Genomic DNA, 9,303 nt, shown 5'->3' on the forward strand with positions numbered 1-9,303 from the left:
TCCTGATGTTTGCTGGTTGCTGTCCTGATGTTTGCCGGTTGCTGTCTTGATGTTTGCCGGTTGCTGTCCTGATGTTTGCCGGTTGCTGTCCTGATGTTTGCTGGTTGCTGTCCTGATGTTTGCCGGTTGCTGTCCTGATGTTTGCCGGTTGCTGTCCTGATGTTTGCCGGTTGCTGTCCTGATGTTTGCCGGTTGCTGTCCTGACGTTTGTTGGATGCTGTGGGGATGCAGTTAGCCCGACGCTATAGCTGTTTGACAGAGTATGTAACAACATCGACTGTGAGTTGCAAAATTTTGATGTAGAATGGTTGAGATATAGGTAGGAGTCGTAAACCAGTGTAGCCATAGAGCGCAGGTTGACTCAAATTTTTTGTGATGTAGAATGGTTGAGATATAGGTAGGAGTCGTAAACCAGTGTAGCCATAGAGCGCAGGTTGACTCAAACTTTTTGTGATGTAGAATGGTTGAGATATAGGTAGGAGTCGTAAACCCGTGTAGCCATAGAGCGCAGGTTGACTCAAATTTTTTGTGATGTAGAATGGTTGAGATATAGGTAGGAGTCGTAAACCAGTGTAGCCATAGAGCGCAGGTTGACTCAAATTTTGTGTGATGTAGAATGGTTGAGATATAGGTAGGAGTCGTAAACCAGTGTAGCCATAGAGCGCACAGGGTAGACTCAAATTTTTGTGATGTAGAATGGTTGAGGTATGAGTAGGAGTCGTAAACCAGTGTAGCCATAGAGCGCAGGTTGACTCAAATTTTTTGTGATGCAGAATGGTTGAGATATAAGTAGGAGTCGTAAACCAGTGTAGCCATAGAGCGCAGGTTGACTCAAATTTTTTGTGATGTGGAATGGTTGAGATATAGGTAGGAGTCGTAAACCAGTGTAGCCATAGAGCGCACAGGGTAGACTCAAATTTTTAGTGATGCAGAATGGTTGAGATATAAGTAGGAGTCGTAAACCAGTGTAGCCATAGAGCGCAGGTTGACTCAAATTTTTTGTGATGTGGAATGGTTGAGATATAGGTAGGAGTCGTAAACCAGTGTAGCCATAGAGCGCACAGGGTAGACTCAAAAAAATTTTTTGGTCTGGAAAGTTCTTAGATTCGGTACGATGCAACTGGGTGTGTATGATTTTTTTTTTGTTTGTTAGTTACACGAATGATTTGTGCTAGCTCGAAATTGTAGCAGTTCTGTATATTGTCATTATGTATTTCATTGTATATACAATCTGTCATATACATTCTTCGGAATGTATATTTTTAACTTGTCTACTAGTGTATGTGTATGAAAGGCTTTGTGTTTTTTATTTAGCTAGGATTTGTTAGTCAGTATTTGTAGTTATTACTACAAATACTTAGGTGGGGGGTAGTGTTACGGGCCAGTTGTAGGTTAGATTAGAATAGTTTAGAATAGTCTAGAACTAGGGGAGAGTGCCTGTGTGAGTGGAGTTCACCTTACTGTGTAGTTACCCTTGTGTGTTTATGTCTTGTAATCCCAAGGTCGAATGCGGGTATAAAAGGGGGAGTGAACGATTGTGGGGGGCAGTCAGCGGGTTAGTAGCGGTTAGGACGAGGGCTGTTCTGGTACGCTTGAATGCATTGAGACGAATAAAAGTAGTGAAGTTAAACACGAAGCGTTGTTATTGATTTGAAACGAACCCAGAACGTAACAACTGGTGGCCAGTATGAATCAAGTAGAAGCATAAACTTGATGCTGTTCTGTCGTTTGCCTGATGCTGCCCTGATGTTTGCCTGATGCTGTCCTGCCGTTGCCTGATGCTGTCCTGTCGTTTGCCTGATGCTGTCCTGTCGTTTGCCTGATGCTGTCCTGATGTTTGCCGGTAGCTGTCCTGATGTTTGCCGGTTGCTGTCCTGATGTTTGCCGGTTGTTGTCCTGATGTTTGCCGGTTGCTGTCCTGACGTTTGCCGGTTGCTGTCCTGACGTTTGCCGGTTGCTGTCCTGACGTTTGCCGGTTGCTGTCCTGACGTTTGCCGGTTGCTGTCCTGACGTTTGCCGGTTGCTGTCCTGACGTTTGCCGGTTGCTGTCCTGACGTTTGCCGGTTGCTGTCCTGACGTTTGCCGGTTGCTGTCCTGACGTTTGCCGGTTGCTGTCCTGACGTTTGCCGGTTGCTGTCCTGACGTTTGTTGGATGCTGTCCTGACGTTTGCCGGATGCTGTCCTGACGTTTGCCGGATGCTGTCCTGACGTTTGCCGGATGCTGTCCTGACGTTTGCCGGATGCTGTCCTGACGTTTGCCGGATGCTGTCCTGACGTTTGTTGGATGCTGTCCTGACGTTTTCCGGATGCTGTGGGGATGCCATTAGCCCGACGCTATAGCTGTTTGACTGAGTATGTAACAACATCGACTGTGAGTGGCAAAATTTTGTGATGTAAAATGTTTGAGATATGAGTAGGAGTCGTAAACCAGTGTAGCCATAGAGCGCACAGGGTAGACTCAAATTTTTGTGATGTAGAATGTTTGAGATATGAGTAGGAGTCGTAAACCAGTGTAGCCATAGAGCGCAGGTTGACTCAAATTTTTTGTGATGTAGAGTGGTTGAGATATAGGTAGGAGTCGTAAACCAGTGTAGCCATAGAGCGCAGGTTGACTCAAATTTTTTGTGTTTTGTAGAATGGTTGTGATATGGGTAGGAGTCATAAACCAGTGTAGCCAGAGAGCACACAGGGTAGACTCAAAAAAATTGTGGTCTGGAAAGTTCTTAGATTCGGTACGATGCAACTGGGTGTGTATGATTTTTTTTTTTGTTTGTTAGTTACACGGATGATTTGTGCTAGCTCGAAATTATAGCAGTTCTGTATGTTGTCATTATGTATTTCATTGTATATACAATCTGTCATATACATTCTTCGGAATGTATATTTTTAACTTGTCTACTAGTGTATGTGTATGAAAGGCTTTGTGTTTTTTATTTAGCTAGGATTTGTTAGTCAGTATTTGTAGTTATTACTACAAATACTTAGGTGGGGGGTAGTGTTACGGGCCAGTGTAGGTTAGACTAGAATAGGATAGAATGATCTAGAATTAGGGGAGAGTGAGTGTGTGAGTTGAGTTTACCCTAGAATATTGTTAACCCCGGTGTGTTTGTGTATTGTTATCCCAAGGTCGAATGCGGTATAAAAGCTGGAGTGAATGGTTGTCAGGGTTAGTTAGTTGGCAGTCAGCGGGTTAGTAGCGGTTAGGACGAGGGCTGTTATGGTACGCTTGAATGCATTGAGACAAATAAAAGGAGTGAAGTTATACACGAAGTGTTGTTATTGATTTGAAACGAACCCCGGACGTAACAGTTTATATTTACTTCTAGTAACATCTAATACATTTTAATGTGTTTATATTTACTTCTAGTAACATCCAATACATTTTAATGTGTTTATATTTACTTTCTATGTTTTTAGTAACATTCAATAAAGTTGACTGTATTTGCATTTACTTGCTATTTTTTTTAAGTCCGCCAAATTTAAATCTAAATTTTAAAAATAAATAACGTTTTTATACCTAATGTTTTATATTTATTGCTAAAAAAACAACAGACTCGTTGTTTGAATATTTTCAAAAACTTAGAACTCATAGTGACATAGATCAGGAAACCAATCGAAGCGTTGACTTGATATATGACCTCCACTAGACACAAAATCAATTTTTCACTTTTCTCTGTGAATGGTTGGTACTCGGCGAAATCAAAATACAAATAAAACGTGTTTGTTGGAATCAGAACAAGCAGCATCATACAAACACAGAGGGTCAAAGTGATCTTGATCGATTTCAGGTCTTTGATTCTTTTTCTGTGAGCTTTGGCGGACATGGTTTTGAATTGTTTTGTTGACAGAACCAGCTTGATTATGATCATAAATGAAAAGAGTGAAGTTGTAAACAGAGGCGTGACTACGACTACGGGTGTCATAACTGCTTTCTCGTACACGTTGTAAAAATATCCTTGATATTCGTAAATCCCGCAATCAAAATATTGAGCTGTGAATGTATTAGAAGCGTTTAAGTACGTCCATGTAATACACCATTGGAGATGGTAAGGAATATGAACCAAAGCTAAAAAAGTAAATACAAAAATGCTCATAACTGAGGTTCGGAAGGGTGTTAACAGAATCCCGGCTCTAAGGGGAAGCCACACAGCGATCATTCTCTCAAGGGCGATAAGCACGACAAAATAGACGCTGGTGCCTGCGGAAAAATAATTCCAGGCATTGATGTAAGCCATGTAAAAACTCTCGTACGTTCGCGCCTTGATGGTGTTGAACTGTGATACAACTGGCGTCACTTGCAGCAGCATCTCAGTGATAGAGTACAGGAGGTCAGACACGGCCAACGATGTGATCAGAATCGTGGTCGATTCCTTGAAGCCCTGACAAAGCATAATAAAAATGGTGAGACAATTTCCCACAATCCCCCACACACAAAGTATGTGAATGATGACGCAGGTGACACAGAAGTATACAGTGTCTAGTACGTCATCAGGTACGTCATAGACAGGACCAGATGACTCGGGTAAAAACTTTTCTTCTGTGATGGCTGTTGTGTATGTGATATTCAACGTCATTGTTTTAGTTTTGTGTACGTTATCGAATTAAAGTTGTGAGTAGTATACATAATAGATCTACATAGTTTCAGAGAAACCGTTTCAATAAAATTCAATATAGTAATATTTATTAGCTTATCACTTTGTTGGCGAAGTATGCATGACTACACTAAAGGTTATAGCTATTTTAAAAAAAAATGGAATAACCAGACACAAAATACAATAAATAGCTAATCTTTTTATCAGTAATACAAGCCTAATTTCGAGATAAACCAACCCACATCTAAATACGGAAAACTAGCAATTAAAACAATAGTTTTACATCGGATACTTGACAGCTGTAATTATGTATCGTGATTAGAATTTTAGTATTTGATTTTTTGGTAAGAATTTATTACACCGTAATTTCATCCATCGGCTAAGAATTCGTAACGATTAAAAAATTAGTTGACGTTGTCATAAACTATGTTTGCACAGTATCTTTAAATTAAATCTTCGTGTAGTTATATGAAACAATTACCACAACAGCTTATTATCGTATCGATAAGTATTCAAAGAATTCAATTAAGGAGCATAAATAAATTAATAATTTTTTAAAATTGTACATAATTCGCGTAGAATTTAATATAATTGTCTTCATAAATATGGCTAAATTACAGTAATTTTCTATAATTTTTGCTAATGTAAAGGAATTCTAAATGGAATAAAATGACCCTATTAATGTTAAATAGCTGTCAAATTACGCGTTGTACTTTAAAATACTGAAGTCTTTGCTTTGCAATTTAGACGTTTAACAAATATTTACATAACAGTCACCATCAAATCCGCATCAACACAAATCTGTTATTTCATGTCTCTGTATGCAGGCCGGGGAACTAGTATCAATACAAAATATAATTGTCCGTTGTTTGACTGTGTTTTGTTCTGTTTTGCTTAATTTGTTAATTACTCACCTGTGTAGTTTAGTTAAATATTGAAACAAAAATGATTTTTAAAATAATTGATTAATGCAAGTATCAAATAATACACGTAACTTTAATCGATTATGATAGAAACACATTTTTTTCGGTCATGGTAGGCCTACCACAAATGATCATTGAATATAACAAAGGTAGTGAGGCGTATCTAAATGTTAAGTTTAATTTGTACATGAATGGTTAGGCGTTATATCGTGTAGTATTGAAATTGTATTGTATTCATTAACGAAACAGAGAAGTGATCAATACAGATATAGCGATGCCTACTAGGACTGGTTTTAATGTTTTATACAAGGAATTTTACAGGTAATTTAAGACAGAGGCGGGGGGGGGGGGGGGGGGGGTGACGCACCGGGTGACAACCGACCTAGGTACGCCACCCAGATCCAACTCACGAACGTTACATCCTTACGTACTTCGTTACAGTCACACTCTTTTATTAAAATAAAATCATTCCACAACACACATATTCTCATACCCATGCAGTACACTGAAATACCATCCACAACAATAAGCTAGGGTAAGTATAGTGTTTGCCCTGGGTCGATTAACACGAGAGGCTTTTGTAGGCAGCTCATGTTCTAGAAGACTTTAAGTTTTAAGCCAACATCTACTAGTATAACATTAGTTTTAGACCATTATGTTTAATCTAAAATAAAATTGCCAAAGTCATAATTCTGTTGAATGTCAATCTAAAAGTTGTTAAACGACCCCTTGTATTTTTTTAAACAAAAATACTTGTTGCCAGTAGGATGTAGTAGGAGAATTAAAGTTCAATTCATTTAGTTTCATCGAGAGATTGGTAATTAGTGTAGAGTACTGATGTAAACCGCTTTTTTAAAGCTAATTAAATTTGTTTTTGTATTTTTCTTTTTACTCACGAATTTTTGTTTTCGGTTTAAAAAACAAGCAAAAACAGAAAAAAGATAATGACAACTTTATTTTTGTAATTGGTATCAAGGGAGTTGAATTACGTAAACCTAAAGTCACACGTTAAAGTTTTGAAATAAACCGTGAGTGATCTCCCGTAAACTTTCTCGAATATCTATAACGAGCCGACCCGCTGCGTATCATACGCCGCTATTTAGTTTTTTTTTTCTACTTTTCAGTAATTTATAATTTGTGAATTCGACAGTACCAATGCTGCCATTGAAAATATTTGCTTAAACACTAACCCCCCCCCCCCCAAGTGAAAGCAGCCTCCTCTTAGTTACCTCCTCTACGTTTAAAATCGTTTCAAACTAAATTATCTGCCCCTAATAGCCGTCACCAAACCCGTCTCTATGATTGTAAAATGTAAACAGAGTGAACACCGCTCACCAGATCATGTGGGGGTGGGGTGGGGGTGGTAGTGATAGAGGAAGAGAGGGGACTGCAAAGGCGCGCTTGCAGCTTGTTTTCTAACTGATCCCAGAAGAGAATTATATATATAGATAATAGTTTCGCTGTTTGTCTATCTATCTATCTGTGTATCTATGTATCTATGTATCTGACAAGAACGGTATAGAGAAAACACAAGCAAATTAAAAACATGCATAGTAAAACGGAAGCGAAATATGACGTCACATTGGAGCATATAGTAGAAAATAGTATCAAGCCGGAGAGTGCACACAGTAATATGATTTCATTGATTCTCGAGTAAACGTTGAATTAAAAAAAGCCAAAGTTTGTCTAATCTTAAAAATGGTTTGCTTACAGAGTTTCTTTCATGCAATTCGCCCCAGCCCACCACCCCCCATCAAAAGAAATGACGTCATCGATACTCTATAATAAAAACACAGACATTACGGCCTAATTAATGTGTCTAATCTTTAAAGTGTTTTGCGTGAAGAGTTTCTTTCATGCATCTCATCGGGTAGGGGCGAAGCCCCACTCCCGGTAGATCGTCTATGCCGACCCCCCCCCCCACCTCAAATAAATGGCGTCATCGAGAATCCATAATAAAAACACTGACATTACGGCCTAAATTATGTGTTTAATGTTATAAGTGTTTTGCGTGAAGAGTTTCTCTTCTGGTAGGGGTAAAGCCCCTTCCCCCCACGGTAGAACGTCTATCCCCCCCATGGTAGAACGTCTAATTCCCCCCCCCCCTCCCAAAAAAGGCATAATATAATTTATAGAGAAAATATATACTTTTACCAGTGTAGTCCTTGCCCGACCCGTCGTAATTCAAGTGCCCCATCCCCCGGGAAAAGCCTGAAACGAACACTGCGTGAGTAAAATTTATATCGTTCGAAAGTAGGAAACAGGTCTATATTATAGAAGTGGGCTCTACCTTTAGTGTGTATGAGCTACAAATGCGACCAGTGTTTCTTTCCTAGTTATTCCTCCACAGAAGAAGAGGGGTTCTTGAAATTTTCGGGGGTGAGGGTGGACTATATTTTTTGGAAGGGGGCGGACACAGGTAAAAATATGTTTTCTATAAAAAGTATATTTCGTTGAATGGGACGGTAGACGTGCTTTATAGTGTATGTGTGGGGAGGGGGGCGTGCTCGGGGCAGAGCCCCCCCCCCCCCCCCCCACCTAAATGCGACTTAATTCGTGTTTGAGATTAGGTGCAAGGTTTAGGGATTTGACTTCGGCTGTGTTTAGTATCAATGTACAGTAACTACGTGTAGATCAAGTTTAAATCAGGTTAAAATGCAGATTCTGGATAAAAATCCGTTTTCAATGACATTTTTCGTTTTCAGTTAAATTTGAAGTTTAGGTGGTGATTTTCTTTTTGATTTCGAGTTAAAGAAAAAAGACACCACTATCAACCTAGCGCCCGTTGTATCTCTCCCTCAACGGGCCATTTATCTCGTATATAATAATAGTTTCGCTATCTATGTATCTGACAAGAACGCTATAGAGAAAACACAAGCAAAATAAAAACTTTCATAATAAAACGAAAACGAAACATGACGTCACATTGAGCATATAGTAAGATATAGTCGAAAGCCGGGAGAGTGCACACAAAAATATGACGTCATTGATTCTCGAGGAAATATTGAATAAAAAATAATAATTCTCATCTTAAAAGTGGTTTGCGTGAAGAGTTTCTTTCATATAATTCTTCGGGTAGGGGCGAAGCCCCACCCCTGCGTAAGAACGTCTAAGCCCCCCCCCCCCAACTCAAAAAAATTTCGTCATCGATGCTCTATAATAAAATTACCGCCTAATTAATGTGTCAAATCTAAAAAGTGGTTTGCTTGCAGAGTTTCTTTCATGCATCTCTTCGGGTAGGAGCAAGCCCATTTAACCTCCCCCCTCCCCCCGGTAGAACGTCTAATCCCTCCCCCTAAAAAAACGAAATATAATTTATATAGAAAATATGTTATACTTTTACCAGTGTCGGGCTCCCCCGCACCGGATAATTTTTTTTGCCTATGCAAATTTCATCAACCTAGCTGTAACGGTACTCAAATTATCGTGTTTACACACACACAGACACGCGGACAGAATTGGATAATCCAGTTTTTCCAACTCCATTACGCATAAAACGCCAAAATTGTAATAAATCTGGATTTGTAAGTTTTGCCCGATTAAAAAAGTCCTCTATATCCCGGATCAATGAGTTTTACAGTATTTTCTAATCCGTACCACTTTTTGAAAATGTTTTGCCTGACCTATTGTGTATATTGTCTCAACTTGAGGACTATTCGTTTATGCTGGAGTATTTGCTTGAAGAAAGTCTTTGATGTAAATGGGATGATCGTTAATACATCAAACTTTTAATTAATTTTTATATTAAATGTTAAAATAAAAACAACACAAACTTTACATTTGTACAC

This window comes from Physella acuta, unplaced genomic scaffold (genome assembly GCF_028476545.2).
Source record: "Physella acuta isolate Inbredline_101_S28 unplaced genomic scaffold, ASM2847654v3 ptg000037l, whole genome shotgun sequence".
In the NCBI taxonomy this organism is placed as follows: Eukaryota; Metazoa; Mollusca; class Gastropoda; family Physidae; genus Physella; species Physella acuta.